Consider the following 19,742-nt stretch of genomic DNA (forward strand, 5'->3'; position numbering starts at 1 on the left):
CCCCCTGGGACTCTACCCCCCTGGGACTCTACCCCCCTGGGACTCTACCCCCCTGGGACTCTACCCCCCTGGGACTCTACCCCCCTGGGACTCTACCCCCCTGGGACTCTACCCCCCTGGGACTCTACCCCCCTGGGACTCTACCCCCCTGGGACTCTACCCCCCTGGGACTCTACCCCCCCTGGGACTCTACCCCCCTGGGACTCTACCCCCTGGGACTCTACCCCCCTGGGACTCTACCCCCCTGGGACTCTACCCCCCTGGGACTCTACCCCCCTGGGACTCTACCCCCCTGGGACTCTACCCCCCTGGGACTCTACCCCCCTGGGACTCTACCCCCCTGGGACTCTACCCCCCTGGGACTCTACCCCCCTGGGACTCTACCCCCCTGGGACTCTACCCCCCTGGGACTCTACCCCCCTGGGACTCTACCCCCCTGGGACTCTACCCCCCTGGGACTCTACCCCCTGGGACTCTACCCCCCTGGGACTCTACCCCCCTGGGACTCTACCCCCCTGGGACTCTACCCCCCTGGGACTCTACCCCCCTGGGACTCTACCCCCCTGGGACTCTACCCCCCTGGGACTCTACCCCCCTGGGACTCTACCCCCCTGGGACTCTACCCCCCTGGGACTCTACCCCCCTGGGACTCTACCCCCCTGGGACTCTACCCCCCTGGGACTCTACCCCCCTGGGACTCTACCCCCCTGGGACTCTACCCCCCTGGGACTCTACCCCCCTGGGACTCTACCCCCCTGGGACTCTACCCCCCTGGGACTCTACCCCCCTGGGACTCTACCCCCCTGGGACTCTACCCCCCTGGGACTCTACCCCCCTGGGACTCTACCCCCCTGGGACTCTACCCCCCTGGGACTCTACCCCCCTGGGACTCTACCCCCCTGGGACTCTACCCCCCTGGGACTCTACCCCCCTGGGACTCTACCCCCCTGGGACTCTACCCCCCTGGGACTCTACCCCCCTGGGACTCTACCCCCCTGGGACTCTACCCCCCTGGGACTCTACCCCCCTGGGACTCTACCCCCCTGGGACTCTACCCCCCTGGGACTCTACCCCCCTGGGACTCTACCCCCCTGGGACTCTACCCCCCTGGGACTCTACCCCCCTGGGACTCTACCCCCCTGGGACTCTACCCCCCTGGGACTCTACCCCCCTGGGACTCTACCCCCCTGGGACTCTACCCCCCTGGGACTCTACCCCCCTGGGACTCTACCCCCCTGGGACTCTACCCCCCTGGGACTCTACCCCCCTGGGACTCTACCCCCCTGGGACTCTACCCCCCTGGGACTCTACCCCCCTGGGACTCTACCCCCCTGGGACTCTACCCCCCTGGGACTCTACCCCCCTGGGACTCTACCCCCCTGGGACTCTACCCCCCTGGGACTCTACCCCCCTGGGACTCTACCCCCCTGGGACTCTACCCCCCTGGGACTCTACCCCCCTGGGACTCTACCCCCCTGGGACTCTACCCCCCTGGGACTCTACCCCCCTGGGACTCTACCCCCCTGGGACTCTACCCCCCTGGGACTCTACCCCCCTGGGACTCTACCCCCCTGGGACTCTACCCCCCTGGGACTCTACCCCCCTGGGACTCTACCCCCCTGGGACTCTACCCCCCTGGGACTCACAAAATTACAAAAAAATTAAATGAATTACAAAAATAATTTTATTTTTTTCTTAAAACAAATTGTTAAACACTTTTTCAATAAAAGAAAAATACATTACTAGAGAGTCAACAGCATAAATACAAAACATTAACATCTATACAAAAAAACACAGAAAAGTAGCATTAACCAAGGCAGGTGCTGAAAGAGCGAACCACCACAGAGGAGATAAGAAAAGGAGCAGCTAGAGAGTAAATGGCAGGAAACCCCAGCAGGATCACCAGAATGCAGGGCCACAGCACAGTCGATAGAAGGATAGGTAAACCTTTGGTGAGCAGGCCAAGCAGAACCAGAGGGACAAGCAATGCAGGTGGAGCTATTAGAGGTTGGGATCTAGGCAGAGCCCAAGACCCAAGGCAAGACCACTGCACTGGAGGGCAGAGACAGAACTATAGGGCAGTGGAGTCAAAGGGGTGGAGGGACAAGGTATAGTCGTAGGATCTGAAGTCTGTGGCACAACCAGGGTGATAACTGACCAAGGTGGAGCCAAAGGGACGAGGGAGCCTGATGCAGTTTGAGGGATGAAGAACCATGGTGGAGCTAATAGGTCAACAGAGTGAGGTTAAGTCCAAGGCTTGGCAAGAAACCAAGGGATAAACACCTGGTCGGAGCTGGTGAACTGGAAGCCAAAGGCGGACCCAAGATGCAAAGGGTTGCCAATAAAGGAGCCCAAGGGCTGAAAGGAGCACGTGGACACAGGGCCAAATTACTAGATGGCATGGGTAGAAGAGGTGGGAGAAGGCGCATCAATGAGAAGCTTCATGCTGCTACATCCATCCATGTTTGAAGTTCCATTCTTCTGTCATGGTGGTTGGAGCAAGGATGAGTTTGAACTGGATCTAGTTGTAACAGTAAAACTTTGTAAATAACATCAAAATAACAAATACTTAGGAGATTAACACGCAGGAACAGAACTACTAACATAAAAAATGGACAAGGAACTAAAAGTATATATACAGAGACTAAATGAGTAAGTCAACAAGGAGCAGGTGGACACAATAGGTTGCCATGGACACAATAGGTCAGGGTTCCTCAATAGGCGGCCCGCGGGCCACATCCGGCCCGTGAGAGGAAAATGTTTGGCCCGCGCTTATTTCAAGGTTGTCATGGTAACATCAGCGTAAGCACGTCACTGGCGTAAAAATTCAAACGCAGTATCTGACAGCATTCGCGCACATCGAAAATGGCAAGTGTTAAGAAAAGAAAAGTGGACACAGAAAATAGACGATTCAAATCTGAATGGACTGAACAATTTTGTTTTATTTTGCCTGACCACAACAATGCAAAGCCAACGTGTTTGATATGCACGCAGACCGTGGCTGTCTGTAAGGCTGATAATATCAAACGCCACTTCAACTCATTGCACTGCAATTTTAACAGCAATTTTCCTGAACATTCCGAGAGTCGCAAACAGAAGGTAACACAATTGGTAGCAGCTTACAAACAATCAGTTGCTGTTATTCATAAAACCACATCCATACAGGAGAGTGCCACCGCAGCATCCTTACGTGTGGCTTGGAACCTGGCAAAGGCCAAAAAGCCGTTCACGGATGCTGAATTAATTAAAACCTGTGCGATTGACATGGTGGATGAAGTTTTAAATCACGACGAGAAAACGAAAAAAATGGTTGTGGAGCTATTACAGAAGGTGCCATTATCCGATTGCACGGCAACAAGAAGAGTAGAGGCATTGGCGGGTGAGTGTCTGTCCAATCTTTTATCCGACATAAAGAAAGCCGAAGTCATGTCACTTGCAATAGACTCGTCTTGCGACCGAACCGACATTGAACAGCTGTCAGTGTTCATCAGATTTTTTGATGGGAAGGTTTTCCGCGAAGAGCTGCTTTGTTTGCTGCCAATACAGGGACGTACAACCGGAGAAATTATTTTTAACGAACTGATGCAATTCTTTGAAAAGAATGGATTAGATTTAAGCAAAGTTGTGTCAGTTGTCACTGACGGGGCTCCGTCAATGGTCGGACATCACAGAGGCCTGATAAGCAGGCTAGCTGCTGTCAATCCAAAACTCGTAGCATTTCACTGTATTATTCACAAATCAGTTTTATGCGGCAAATTGTCTGGAAAACTAAAAGAGACAATGGATACTGTGATGAGGCTTGTAAACTTTATTCGTGCGAGTTCTGGTCTGCAACATCGCCTTTTCCGAGCCTTGGAGGAAATGTCCGCAGAACGGCACAATCTATTGCTGCACAATGATGTCCGATGGCTGAGCAAGGGCCGTGTGCTGGAAAGAGTGTGTGAACTTCAAAATGAACTTTGTTCATTTTTAACCAGCCTTCAAAGCCAAAAGGCAGAGACATTTCTGAAGTTTTTGACGGACAACACAGAGATGGCATTTGTGCATTTTTTGTGCGATATCATGTCTCACCTAAATCAGCTTAATTTGCAATTGCAAGGCAAAAACCACACTATTGCTGACATGTACGAAGCGGTTGAAGCTTTTCGTTTAAAGCTGACCCTTTTTGAGCGGGATCTTCAAGGGAGAAAGCTGCACTTTCCGTATTTACAACAGCACTGCGAGAAACACCAGGTGCAAGAGGACCCGTTAATGCGCGACTTTGTGATGAGACTGGCAGAGAATTTCAAAGAGCGATTTCAGAGCTTTAACCTGTCAAGTGAACTCCTTCTCTTCCTAAGACAGCCATTTTCAGTCCCAGCAGATGGACAATGGACTGCTGAGGCCAAATGCCTGGTTTCATCCTTGGATGAAGCATCTTTGCAGCTGGAGATTTTGGAAATGTCAAAGTCTCACTTGATCAGAGAGCAACACAAGGAGGCTAGTGTGAGCGACTTTTGGACAAAAGTGGTTTCTCAAGCTAAATTCAAGAACAGCAGAATTATTGCAATGTTCCTTCTTTCAATGTTCCCATCCACTTACATCTGTGAGTCATCGTTTTCTATAATGAACAACATCAAGAACCAGGATAGAAACAGACTGTCCAGTGTGCATCTTGATCAGTGTCTCAGAATTGCTACAACAGAATATTGCCCTAACATCAGAGCTATTGCTTCAGCCTCTCGCTGTCACTTCTCTCATTGAATGGTGAGTACATGACAGTTAATACTTTTAGTTTGATCCAAGTAAGAACAATAAAATATTAATGCTGATAGGTCTAATAATTGAATCTGCTTAGGGAAATTGATGAGAAGAGATCCAGTGTGGTGATGAGCAGGATCAGTCGACTCCCATGCAGACATGGAGATCCAGAGTTGTTGTTTGTTCATTTGTTTTTAATGTCCACCATGCAAAGTTCTTTAGTTTTCTTTATCTGAATACAAAAATGCTCATAATTGCTTGAATAAAACAGACTAATGAGAAAAATAAAATAATAAATAAAATCAGAATAATTATATTGTGATTTGTGACTTTTAACAAAACAACAACAACAACAACAGTAATAGCAGAAGAGCAAACATTAAGGTCATAACATTTTGGTTGGTGGCCCTTTACTTTGTATTGTCGGCAGAATTTGGCCCTTGGTAAAAAACAATTGAGGAACCCTGCAATAGGTTTACAAAAAAAAACAGGTTTTCATACTTTCAAACAAAGCTTTACAATACAAGAGGCAAACAATATAGTGAAAGCTTTAAAATACAAAAGGGCACAACAAAATCATAAAATTATTAAAGGCATCATACCATCATTGCAAAGGGACAATCAGGCAAAAAGGGTCATAATACAAAATGTGCATTAAGGGGGCGGGGTCGGGGGGCGGGTCAAAGAAACAAGGCTTAAAAGGTACAAGTGGCCAAGCCATAAATACAAAAACAAATGCTGTCAAATCAATATCATGAGTGTGACATTAATAAAAAAACAAGAAAAGAAAAAGAAATAAAAGAACTCCTGTGCTACAGACAAAGACAATAGAAGGCATTAATACAGATTATTATTAATACAAAGGGACAAAGCTGCTTTACAAAATATGCATTGAAAAACAAATAATTGAGACTGACAACCGTAAGTGGGACAAAAGACAATGGTTTAAAGGGGGAAATACAAAAGCAAATAGGAATGAAATATGGGCAGAGATAAATACAAAGAGGACAGGGACCAAATGAAAGGGTCCTATTTGCAAAAATAAAAAGGCACAGATAAAAACCGGCATAATAACTCAAAGCATAAAACAAAAATCATTACTAAAAATGCTGGCAGTCACCAAAAAACTGTTGACCCATGAAAGAGACCAATATACACAATGTTTCACAGGTTAGCCTTCAATTCAAGGTTCAAGGTTAGGGTTGGCATTGTCAGAAACTGACTGAAACAATTATTAAAAAGGAACTATTAAATGTCTATAGTACTAAGAACATTCTGATTGTGGTGTAACTAAGACACAGCTGTGAGCTGATGAAACAGCCGCCACTAAAAGGTCAAACAAGGTTAGAAGAGCTTGGAATTCTGTACCATGAGCCTCAAGGTGGACGGTAGGGTCAACATGTGGACTTCCATTCTGAAGGGAGAACAACCACACACCCAGCTCACACCTTTGATCAAATTTAGGTCTCAGTTAATCCCAAGATGAGCAAAATATGGCTATTGGCTAGAATCAAGTCAGTTGTGAGAATTTGGAACTGAAGGGGTGAAATACATTGTATACTAATTTAATATAAATTGTATCAAAACCACTTTAAACACCAATAGTCAAAAATTAAAGTAAGTGATTATACAATTACAATTTAAGCAACCTTTTAAGTACAAATGCACATAAGGGCACAGGTACCACGATAAGGACATAAGTGCAGAGACAGAAAATAAAGGAGCATTAAGGCATAAAGGGCATGAATAAAACAAAAGGGACATAAAGTACAAGACTTTAAAATGAAATCAAACACCACAAGGCATAAATGTAAACTGTAAAAACCATCACTATATAAATACAAACACAAAAGGTGAAAAGGAATGCAAAGGAAGAATAATCAGACATGCAGCTGTTATGCTTGTGAACTTTATGGTCCTGTCTAAGCTAGTCTAAGACAGAACAAAATTATAAAAGGAGTATAAAATCATAATACAAAAAGGGACAAAAGTGCCCAAATACAAAAATATTAATGGAAAGGGACATAAAGGCCAAAAAAAGTTGACAGTCATAAACTTAAACAAATGGTGCATTGAAGAGACACAATGACATAAATACAAAATGATGCAAAGGAGCACAAAGGCTAAAATAAAGTGCCATAAAGCCATTTTGTCCTATTTGTTCGAGTCAATTTTATTTGTATAGTGCTTCTCAAAATGGTTTCAAAGGCATAAATACAAGTAGTTTAAAGGGGAAAGGGAACAGAGTTATGGAGGTATTACAAGATTAAATAAATACAAAGAATGCAAATGAGTACAAGAAAATGCTGACAGGCAAATTTACAAATTACAGTCCACATTCACACATAGTACACATCGACATTACTAAGAACAAACTTCAAGGCTGATTTGAAAAAAAAAATTAAACATTGTTAACATTAACATTCAATAAATGCATCAATAAATAACCACCCCTAAAACTTTAACAGCCACATTGTTCAATGCACCTCTGTTAGTATTAGAACCCCATTTCCAGAAACATTGGGACATTTTGTAAAATGCATTAAAATCAAGAATCTGTGATTTGTTAATTCTCTTGAAACTTTTTTTTTTTTACTGAAAAAAAAAAAGTTACAAAAGACAAGTTTTCCAATTTTTTCATTGACCAACATATTGGTATTTTGTAAATATAAATAAATTGTGATTTTGATGGCTGCAACACTCTCCAAGAAAGTTGGAACAGAGGCAAAATAAAAGTGAATAGATTATTCAAGTTAGATTATCCAACTCTTTCAAAACCCTCCACAATGAGCAAGTGAATTGGTAATAGCTGAGGGATTTGTGTTTGAGTGTAAAAGAGCTTCTCAGTCTTTGCAAGCAAAGATGGGTCATGGCTGCCCACTTTGTGCCAAATATCATGAGAGAATTGTCAAACAATCCAAAAATCACATTTCTCAATGCAAGATTGCAAAGAATTTATGTCTTTCACCATCTGCTATACATAATATTGTGAAAAGATTCAGGGAATCCAGAGAAATCTCAGTCTGTGTAGGGCAAGGCAGGAGACCTCTGTTGAATGTGCGTGACCTTCGAGCCCTCAGATGGCATTGCATGAGAAACCATCATGCTACTCTGTTAAATACTCACATTTACTCAGGAGTACTTTAGGGGAAAAAAATTCACTTAACACAGTTTGACGCTGCATCAAGAAATGCCACTTGAATCTCTGTTACGCAAGGAGAAAGCTATACTGTACATCAATTCTATGCGGAGATGCCGGCGAGTTCTTTGGGCCTGAGCTCATCTCAGATGGTCTAGAAGACAGTGGAAATGTGTGCTATGGTCATATGAGTACACATTTCAGCTTATTTTTGGGAAAAACAAGCATTGAGTTCTCAGCCCCAAAGACGAAAGTGTCCAACCAGACTTTCATCAGTGACCGGTGCAAAAGCAAACATCTGGCCTGGTATTAGGGGGCATCAGTGCAAACAGCATGAGTGAAGGTACCACTGACGTGGAGGCATATATTTGGATTGTACAGAGACATAAACCATCAAGCCATCAAGATCACATCTTTCCTGAGAAGCAAGACAATTCCAAGCCTCATTCTACACATGCTAAAACTGAGTGGTTTCTACACACTCTGCACCATAGAAGGGATGTGCCTGCAGTCCAGATCTGTCTCTTATTGAAAATGTATGACCCATCATGAAAAGGAGAATCGGACAGTGATGTCCATGGACTGTTGAGCAGTTATCTTGTATCAGACAAGATTGGGCAAATAGTCCACTTGCAACACTTCAACCATTAGTATACTCAATTCCCAAATAAATAAAATGTGTAATTAAAAGGAAGGGTGATGTGACATAGGTAAACATACCTCTGTCCCAACTTTTCTGGAGTGTGTAGCAGCCATCAAAATTGAGTCAACAAGGGGCAGGTGGACACAATAGGTTGGCACACAAAAAATACAAGTTTTCATACATTCATACAAAGCTTTACAATACAAGAGGCGAATGTGGCGAGGTGATGGATCGGGTAAATTACGTTTACACTTATGAGGAAAAGTATAACTAAATGGAGAGCAGACTACGCCACCCCGTTTCACTAAACGGGGAAATTTATACAAGACACGCTGGTTCGTGACCACAGACGACAAGAGACGTGGATCAGAATACAAAAATACTTTTTTTATTTTATCAACAATAATTTAATATATAAAAACTTTGAGGTGGACAAAAGTTTTGCACTGTTACGTGTGCACCAGGCCAGAAATAAAGAAAAGAAAACAAAAATAAAGAACACAAAAGCACTTTTGGGCTGAGGCTTGCCAGCAGGGAGCTAGCTGGACAGTGAGTATCCTAAGATCACACCACTCATCAAATTCCACTCCACACAACACTCACACTCACTAGGTGAAAGACACACAGGTGCCAACGGCAAAACACTCTGTGAAGGAACCACCACCAAAAGAGGACAGACAGCTAGCTTCCCTGCATGGGGCGGGCCTGCAGCTCCTGAAAAAAAACAACAACAAAAAAACAACAATATAATATACTTTCACAGTTGACTGCAAACGTATGAAATTATAATAAAACAAATTCAACAAAGAAATCTCTGCAAATTACTGGGCACAGTTAACCTGGCTGGTGGTGACCTAGAAGGTACACAATATGGCCACGTTACAGCCGCCAAAGGCTATGAACGAGTAAAATGAACCACAAAAAAATACAATTAAACATTAAATCACAACAATTGAATCCAGGATTACAAAAAAACAAAAAGAAAAAGTTACTCCCTTCATAGTCTTTGAGGAACGCACAGGGCGAAGAGCTCAAAGACAACCAAACGGCTGGTGGTGATAAACATCCAGTAGGGCTAGATTATGCCATCACATGCAGCTACGTCATGCATGGACGGACAGCTCGGAAACTAGCCACACACTACCACCAGCGTTTACAACCAAATACAGATACAATATAAACTAATGAAAACAATTAATGAATCACGCTGGTCACAGTGATATTAAATGGCAGCAGAACAAAACAGTGCCGTCTTAACGACGTTGTCAATGGGGCATTTTGCCCCCGGTCCACAGTGATGAACCGCTCACAAGTGGTTTAATGCACTAAAAGAAATGAAAACAATTAATAAATGAATTTAAAAAAAAAAGAAACACCCACCTCAGGTTATGCAAGTGGTTAGATTTACCTACCCAATGGTAGATCGCTAGACCCACAGAAGATTCAGTTACTCACACGCAGTCTCGTTCACAATAGGCAACCCACAAGTGTACAGAGCTGTTGCATCTGCTCAAACACATTAGCCGTGCTATGATGGAAACATGGGTTTACCGGAAATCACATCAAAACAAACGTTAGTCTGTCAGAATAAACATACCTCGGATAGGGACAGCCTGCACCCAAAAGCAACGTCGCATTGATTTGAACAGTAACCTGGCTAAAACATGTACACATTCACTATTAACGTGGGAATGCATTAGCAACAACATTAGCCAAACAGCTAGGTACATACCTCCCACGGAACTGCGCACGCACCCACAACAACGTCCGTGACGATGACGTATGCCCAGGTGGCCTGAACTCCGCCTTAAGTAAGCCAGGGGTGGCTGCCGATAGGCTGTCACCCCCGTCACTCAACACAAATCACAGGGCGGAATCTAGCCCGCCTTGCCACACATACAATATCATAAAAGGCAGACAATGGAAGAAATAAGTGAAAGGTTTAAAATACAAAAGACCAAAACAAAAGCATAATACCATCATTGCAAAGGATCAATCAGACAAAAATGGTCAGAATACAAAATGAACATTAAGGGGGAAAAAGGTACAATTAAACAAGGCTTAAAGGGTAACAAATGGCCAAGCCATAAATACAAAAACAAGAGCCGTCAAATAAATTCCATGAGTACGACATCAATTAGCCAAAAAAAAAAAAATGTAATGACAATATATAAAAAATGCTCCTATAAACACAAAGGCATTAATACAAGAAAAACATGAAGTACAACGGACAAATCTGCTTTACAAAATATGCATTGAAAAACAACTAAATGCGACAAACATAAGTAGGACAAAAGACAAAAATAATGTCATTATTGTCCTATTTGCAAAAATTCGAAATTAAAAAGGAACAGATAAAACCGGCAAAAATACAATCACAAAAAGATTAAAAAGGGGAGCTTTTTATGTCGTTTCCTCAAAAAAAACAAAAAAAAAAACAATGAAAAACTCTAAATACAAAAGATAAGGCTGAGGGCTAAAGTGCAAGGAAAACAGCCACTCACTCAAAAAACTAAAGAAAGCTCATATCACTCACATAAAATCTGTGCTCCTCACTGCACACATTACCCTCAACCCTCAGCACTTCACAACAGAAAACTTCACAAATGCCCACACACTGAACACTCAAGATCAGGGATCATAATTAACAAAAAATAAATAAAAAATACTCAAAAGAATACCCAAGTCTGCACAAGCAGACAAACAACTTATACAAACTCCCAGATCAAATAAAAGAAACAAAAACAATGCTAATAATATATTATTATACAAACAGCCAATACAATCTTATAACTGACAAACTTAGGGAATAAGAAATTACATATCTCACTCACAGATAGCATCAAAACATAAACAAACAAAATTAATATCATACACTAGTTCAAAACCACATAACCAACCAGAAGCACATTCCTAATAAATAAAATAACAAAAAAAACAGGCCCAACTTTGTTCTGAGCAATGCTCGGCAGGGACCAAATCTAACATTAAAAGAAAACTACTGAGAGGACAAAATAAACGCAAACAAAAAGTCATAGGTCGCAGGATAACGGCGATTCCTCAAACACACTCGATACTGAAAACAGGGCAGAGGGGAGAGATCCCAAACACATTAAAGGGAAATACAATTATTAAATGGCCATACGAATGTGCAATGTTAGGGTTATGTATAATATATATATATATATATATATATTATACACATGCATTTAGTGTGTAGTAACTTTGATGAATAATTCTGTACAATCCTAACCCTCATTTTTTTTTTTTTTTTACTTGGCATTTTGTTTATCTAAAAATGTAATGGTAAAATCAAAGTCCAGACCATTACCTAACTGCACACGCTCCAACAGGACCAACAGCCTACAAAATTGGCTCAAGCCATTTACTCAAACTCAAAATACATACATTGCAATTGGTTAGAGGTTTCAGAATAGTTGAAAAACAAAAGTAGTTTCAAATATACAAAAACAGGACAAATATTTCAAATAAAAATTAAGATAGAGTGTGAATAAATACCTTTTGATTAACTTTTCCCAATAAAAATCCATCCACTTTCAATCAGTCTCATCTAGCAACCTCATTCAACTACCATTTCAACTACTGACAAAGTGCAGCCAAAGTGTGAAGATATAAACCCATGGGCACAACCATTAGTCTAATAGTCAAGTAGGTAACCCCAAATTAACTTCACCAAACAAATGAACCTCAATTTTATTAGATTTTTGTACTTCCACTAATCAATATAAATTATTTTTAATATAATATATATTTAACAATCATGTAAACTGTACATATTTAACCTTTGAAAAACTGTTCAATTTTAAAACAACAAATTATCCCCTTCATTCTCCACACTTGGTTTCTCCCACCCTACCCATGATGCACAACTGCACAGATATAAAATTTTATTCCAGAAGTTGCTCTGAGTTAGCAATAGGGTTGGAATCTCCAATTGATCTCACTTTGGTATTTAAACAAATAGCAAGAGTCAGTAAGTGGGATGTTGTACACAATACCATAGTAGTGACCATTACCCAGTAATCTGTGAAATAGGAGTGGGACCAGTTCATTTGGAGGAAAAAGGTTTCCCTAGATCAGGGATGGGCAACTTCGGTCCTGGAGGGCCACTGTCCTACAGAGTTTAGTTTCAAACCTAATCAAACACACCTGAACAAGCTAATCAAGGTCCTCAGGATTACTAGAAAATTACAGGCAGGTGATTTTTTTCAGGGTTGGAGCTAAACTCTGTAGGACAGTGGCCCTCCAGGACCGAAGTTGCCCATCCCTAGATGGAAATTAAGAAATGCCAAATGGGCACTTTATAATATGACATGTAGTATGAGGTTAGAAGGAATGAGTCAAAACAGGTGTGATAGTATAGATGATTTTAATGCAAACATAGTAGAAATCATGCACTCCACTGCAGTAGAAGTTATTGGTAAAGGAAGTGGATTAAAACAACATAAGGTCCCCTGGTGGTCAGATTAATGCAATAAAGCAATTAAGGCAAGAAACAGAGCTTTTAGGAAAGTTAAAGGATCCTTTTCTTTTAATGACCTAATAGAATACAAAAAGACACAAGCAGAAGTTAGACGAGCGATTAGAAAAGCTAAGCGAAATTACTGGAAGCAATTTTGCAATAACATGGGGAGAGAAACACATATTAGTCAAGTGTGGGGTATGATAAGAAGGATGGGAGGAATTAGGAGGGAGTATACATTGCCAGCTATCAAATGTAATAACGAAATTATGATAACAAATAAAGATAAGGCGGAGGCTCTGGCAAAAACATTTGTAAAAGTTCATAGCTCTACAAATCTGATATCTGATGCAAGGAAAGGTAGAGATGAACTAATGAGAGAAAACTCTAAAATATTAATGGAAAAGGACGATTTTAATGGAACACTAAATGTTTTTTCCTTTTCTTTATTTGAGCTGAAAAGAGCGTTGGTAGGAGCCAGAGCAACGTCCCCTGGTAAGAATGAAATATGTTATAAAATGGTTGAAAACTTAACTCATCAAGCGCAGTTGGTGATCCTGCAGCTATATAATAAGGTGTGGGAATCAGGGGTATTGCCGTCAGCATGGAAACACTCTGTTGTTATCCCAATTGGGAAACCAGGGAAAGATAAAGGCGAAACAACTAGCTATAGACCTATCACACTAACATCTAATTTCTGTAAAATAATGGAACGTATGGTTACTGACAGGTTAACTTACATATTAGAGAGTATGAATTTGCTAATACCACAGCAGAGTGGTTTCCGTAGAGGGAGGTCAACCATGGATCCTGTGATATGTTTGGAGGATGAAATTAGGAAGGCTCAGGATAAAAAGGAACTGGTAGCTGCTGTCTTCTTTGATGTGGAGAAGGCTTATGATATGTTATGGAAAGAGGGTCTCCTTATTAAATTAGAATCCATGGAAATTGGTGGAAGAATGTTCAACTGGATTATGAATTTTCTGAAGGACAGGACTATAGAGGTAAGAATTGGAGTATCTTACTCCAATGTTTACTCTATAGAAAATGGGGTACCACAAGGAAGTGTATGTAGTCCTATTTTATTTAATATCATGATAAATGAGGTTATTTCAGAGGTTGATGCTAGCCTTGGGAAGTCTTTATATGCAGATGATGGGGCAATATGGGTAAGAGGTCGTAATGCAGCACTTGTTGGAAAGAAGCTACTGGCAGCAGTCAGCACTGTTGAGAAGTGGGGAAACAGGTAGGGTTTTTGGTTTTCTGTGGACAAGACACAGGTTATGATTCTCAGGCTCGGTTGACATAACGTGAAGACTCTCTTGTTTCTGGACTAGGATAGGAACAGGGGACTCAGGAAGGGTGGTCTCAAGTTCATCGCTGTTGGAAGGGCCGATGGTGAACTGAGAACCACAGTGGAATAATACCCACTCAACGAAGGCCTCAAAGTTCTCTCGAGGTCCCACACCAGGCAGGCATGCCTTCGTCTTCCTATTGACACCTGTGTAAAAAAAAACTCAATGAAAAGCCAGGAAAGGAAGGCACGCCTGGTCAAGAAAAGCCATGGTGTGGGCCTCAAGAGAGAGCTGGTCCTGCTCCAGGAGAATCAGAAGAACCACAGGATCCATCTGGTAGTTTGGTCAGTTATTCTGTAACGCTGGTTCTCAATGACGATGGAGGCAACGGACATACAAAAATAACAAGAAGATTTTTCAACAATGCTAGTAATCCAGGATGCAAAACAGTGAGTGAGACACAAACAATAACCGATACTGAACATGACACGAAGGGAACTTAAATACACAGAAGAACAATGAAGACCACAGCTGAAGACGATGAGTGAAGACGATGATGATTGCTGGCAGGTGCGGGTAATGATGGATTGAGTGCAGGTCTGAGCCAGAGAGGATGATGGGAAATGTACTGCTGACGGAACTAACAGAAGACAGTGACGATGACAGTGACAGTGAATAGTGACAAAGCGAAGGGGAGAAATGATGATCAGAAGACTAAGAATTGGACATACAGGTCTCAATCACAATCTCAGTCGTTTAGAGAAACACGCAACAGGACTATGCATAAACTTTGACAAAAGAGAGACTGTAGATCATGTATTGCTAGAGTGTGAAGCATACAGCACAGAGAGAATCATACTGTTAGAAAAAGTTAAATAATTAGGATATACACATTTATCAGTAGAGGGTTTACTTTCTTTTTCTACATTAAAACCATCAGCATGGCCAGTTCTAATGTGGTACCTAAAAAAAACAGGTCTATTTGATAGAATTTAAGATCAACCAAGAATAAACCTTTTTTCTTTTTTTATATATATATATAAACGTCTAATTCCGCATTGAAGCTCCACACCCCAAACAGCTGGTGGTGGTAATGCACCAAATTGGTATGCCAACCGCCAATAAATTTAAAGAAGAAGAAGAAGATGATGCTCTGGGTTTTTAATTGGATCCAGCAAGTCCTAATCACTAGAATATTACTATATAGCGTAGTTATGGGAGAAACAAAGCTTTTCTAAACTCTGAATCAATTGAACCAAATGCTTCACAAAATAATTCACTGTTTGCAAAGTTCTCAGAACGGCCACAAGATGGCCTGCTGGTCAAAATGGTTTATGCAATGAAAACGAATAACAAATAATTAAAAACCATTAAATATGAAATATTCTGTGAAATTTGTGTTCTTCAATTAATAAGACATGCTTGTTTTGTGTGTTAATAGGCACGGCTTAGAAAACTAGGTCAATTAAATGAGTAAAATATAATTTTAATTTTTTTGTTAAATTCATTAGAAATTAACCTAAATTATAAAACTGACAAGATCAGGTAAAACCATTAGATTGCCTTTCATGAGTTGCAATATCAACCACATAACAAGCTGTTTTGTACAGCTAAAAATAAAAGGATGACTCCAGAAGACTTGCACATTCTAATTACAAATGACCCTTGTTGTGTCCATGTGTTGTGTAATGATATAATGTGTGAGAACGGAAGTGAAAGCGTAAACAAGATGGATGAAGTTCACTACGTCTGTCTAGTGTCTAGTATGTCTGACAGAAACCTCAGCTGTGCCTGCTCTTGATTTTAATATAAGGACTAAATTACTAAATGAGAGGGTTTAATGAGACTCTGACATATCCAGTTTAATAACTTTAGTCCCTTCTCAATGAGGTCTTCAGTTTACATGTGGCACAGTGTTGAAGACACTGAAGAAAATCACAGCAGCACAGTGACATATTCAGAGCCTTGTGAGAATCATGTGATGCAGGACATCAGATGACAATGATTTCTCTGTGATGAAAATCACATTTTTAATGTTGTTTCACGAGTTCACATCTACATATAATTAATACAATAAGTTTATGCGTATTTGGCGTGCTGTCTGGGGGGAGGGCTCCGAGCTCGGAGTTAGGCCCGAACCCAAAGTACTCCCCCCAGTTGGTAAGTGTAGATGGAACTGGAAGTGTAGATGGAACTGGAAGTGAGGAGATGGGGTGGAGGAGGGATGCTGACAAACTTTCAATGAACAGAGACAGGTCTGCTGTGAATTTATACTCTGATTACTGATTAATCTCCAGCTGTGCATAATTTGGTTAATTATCTGAACCTGCTCCTCCCGAACTTTGTTAAATAAAACCTCATTTATATGTTTATGTGGTGTTTTAAATATGCTTTAAGACAAACCATGTGCAATTTCATCAGTCAAAACCGCTGATGATATATTTTCTCCTTAAAACTGCAGTTTAACAAAAACACAATTTTGAAATTGCCCATTCTCAACGTCACATGTTGTAACCAATCCCGTAGATTTGTATTATAGACCTAAATATAGATTTTTAGAAGGCAGCTGTCTGCAACACATTATTAGCATTGTGATAACATAAGCAAAAAGCTAATCATATTATTTACCGTTATGTGTCCAACGTTGTAAAGAGCGATACATAAAACACATTACCATTCAGATACATCAACTTTGTAGACGACCCTGCATACTTCACTCTTCCACTTCTTCTGAATCAGTTTGGTTCAAACATATATGGCTGAATTAAACCAGTATTTCCACTTCCCATCGAGCAGCGTTTACTACAGTAAAGTTGAGCGAGTGGATCAGGAATTCTGAGCTGCTGTGAGTGAGTGGAGGCAGGGCTTATTTGCATATTTATGAATCCGCATATAAATTAAGCAAGGATGTAGAGCTACATTCTAGCTATTTTAAGGCATGAGAAAATTATTTTCACTGGATTATTATTTTTTTTTTTATGTGTCATTTTGGTGATCAAAGATGAGTTTTAAGGGATAATACTATTGACTGCAGGGGGACTTTAAGTAAGCATGGAGTAGTTGACTTCAGATCAACATTGAGCAATTAATCAGGAAAAAAAATTCTCTTTACACAAACTTTGCTGGAGTAGCAATAAGGGAGTGAATAGTGTGTGTGTTTGTTCAGTACAAAAACATTTAAAAACTCTCATAGTTCATCACATAAAACAAAACTTTGATAAAGTTATGATACTGACCCTGCTTTGCTTTAGTTCATTTCTGAACACCAATCCTAAACTCTTCAGGACTTCAAAGATAGTACAATACACTTATGGAACAAACAGACTGCAGATTAAATACTTTGCAGGGAGAGGTTGTGTTTTTCCTGTGGTTTAAAAAATATTCTAAACTGAGAGTTAGACAAACAGTGATACAATAACTGATGTATTCACTAACTTTGGGCATGCAGTAGACACTAACACACCAACCAGTGGCATGGCATTTGCCACACACACTCAAAGGAATGTAAAATGTTTGCAGCAAAATCTATTCTGAGCAAAAAGGCAAACAGAGAAAAGGAGGCAGCTAAAAAAAAAATCCTTGAGATGTCTGAACAAAAAACATTTGTGGTTTTCAAGTCTGATCCATGTCATTTCTTTTTTGCTGCTTTAGGGCTGCTTTTCATTCTTTTGGTAAAAACTTTATGACGGGGATGTTTTAACCTGAGGGAAACTCTTATAAGACCAGGTGAATCAATAGTACTGTTTATATACTCAGTCAAGCTCAGGTGCATGTGGCTATTTTCTCTCTCCGGAAGGCTCATTCTCAGACGCGGGCTGGTCCTGAGGTTTGACATCACTTACTGTACAACTGAGGACAAATGTGGGAATGAGTGAAACTCAACTGTAGCTATTGCAGTTGTTTTATGTGAATCATTACAACATGGTTGGATCTGTTCCCTTCTATTATGCTTTAAGACACAGAGCATATTGGTTATTAATTATCTGACAAACACTGTCTTTCATGAATTAATCCCCTTAGTTGTAAATGAGTCAGTTATGGCTACAGGTCTCACAATGATGCAAGTACTCTGAGTCTGTAACAGAATAACAGTTGCCTTTTCTTCACATTTTTGTTAAAATTCCCATCAACCATTAAACAAGGTCTCCCTCTTCATTTCTGAGTTTCACATATCTAGCTTTTTTTTGTAATCTTGATTTTACTTTTAACTTGACATTGTGTACAAAGAATATTGTGACTTTTCTATCAAATTGCATGTTATCTTCCTCGTTTGTAATTCGTTTAGGATAAAATAATTTGCTGAATGATTAAATGTAAAAGTAGCAATGGTAATTAAAAGCAGGAGCAGATAAAATGTAAATTGTTACAATCGGATTAATCATCAAACTTTGTTACACTTCAATGGAAAAACTGATTTGCCTGAACGACACAATATGGTAAAAACTGGTAACATGAAATAGTTAGCTATTTCCACTTTGTTTAACCAATAAACTTTACCTTTGTTGGTATAAGTAGATTCAGTAATGTTGAATAATATTTTTGACGGATAAAACCATGTTAATATAGAGTTTTTTCAGTGCACTGACACATTGTTGTCAAAGGGGTTTATATTACAGCTCTCTTCTTATCTGATGTGGTGATCTGGATGCTTAATGGCCTCTTTTTACTTGCAAGGAAAAAAGGTTCCTCTGAGACTGTGGAGAGCGGTTGTGCTATTCTATATTTGCTCTGACCATATACACATGCTCCACCCTTTACACACAGCCCACATGAACCACGCCGGTCCTTTAGACCTCATGAAGCTTAAAATGTCCTTGAGCTATAAATTCCTTGATGCAAGATGCACATATATTTGGTCACATAAGCTATAGATCAAAAGTAAAAGTTTGAGATTGTGTATGTTGAACCTAAGCTTGCATCTCCACACACAAAGCTTAAATGTTCAACTTGATGTGAGTGAATGGAGGCATGGGGCCATTCCTCTGAGATCTGTCGAACTGCGTGTGGGTGGGAGGGTGAGGTCAGTTTGAGTAAATCGTCTGTACCACATACAGGAGGGGTTCTGCGTAAATGAGCATGTTAGAGTTTCACTGGTGCTCTAAATAGCAGACGCACAGTAATAAACAGCTGATTAGTTGCTACAGAAAGCAGGTTCTTCCTCCTCGAAGGCCGATGCTAAGTGCTAGCAGATGACGGGACGGGACAGGAGTTTGGTAGACCTAGGGCACAGATACAATGAAAAAGAGAGTTTGGTTAGGGCAGTGCCATACTACTAAGTGTTTCTGGGCCATCACTAAGGTTTATGTGTATTCCTGGACTCTAGACACTAATTAGTACTTACAGATTTAGATGCATCTTAAAAACTCTGTGGAGAAAACAGTTCTGGCATTATTGGATTCAAGTGCTATTTTGCAACAGCACTGAAAGAGATCTTAGTACACA

The sequence above is a fragment of the Scardinius erythrophthalmus genome (genome assembly GCF_964197995.2).
Source record: "Scardinius erythrophthalmus genome assembly, chromosome: 18".
NCBI lineage: Eukaryota > Metazoa > Chordata > Actinopteri > Cypriniformes > Leuciscidae > Scardinius > Scardinius erythrophthalmus.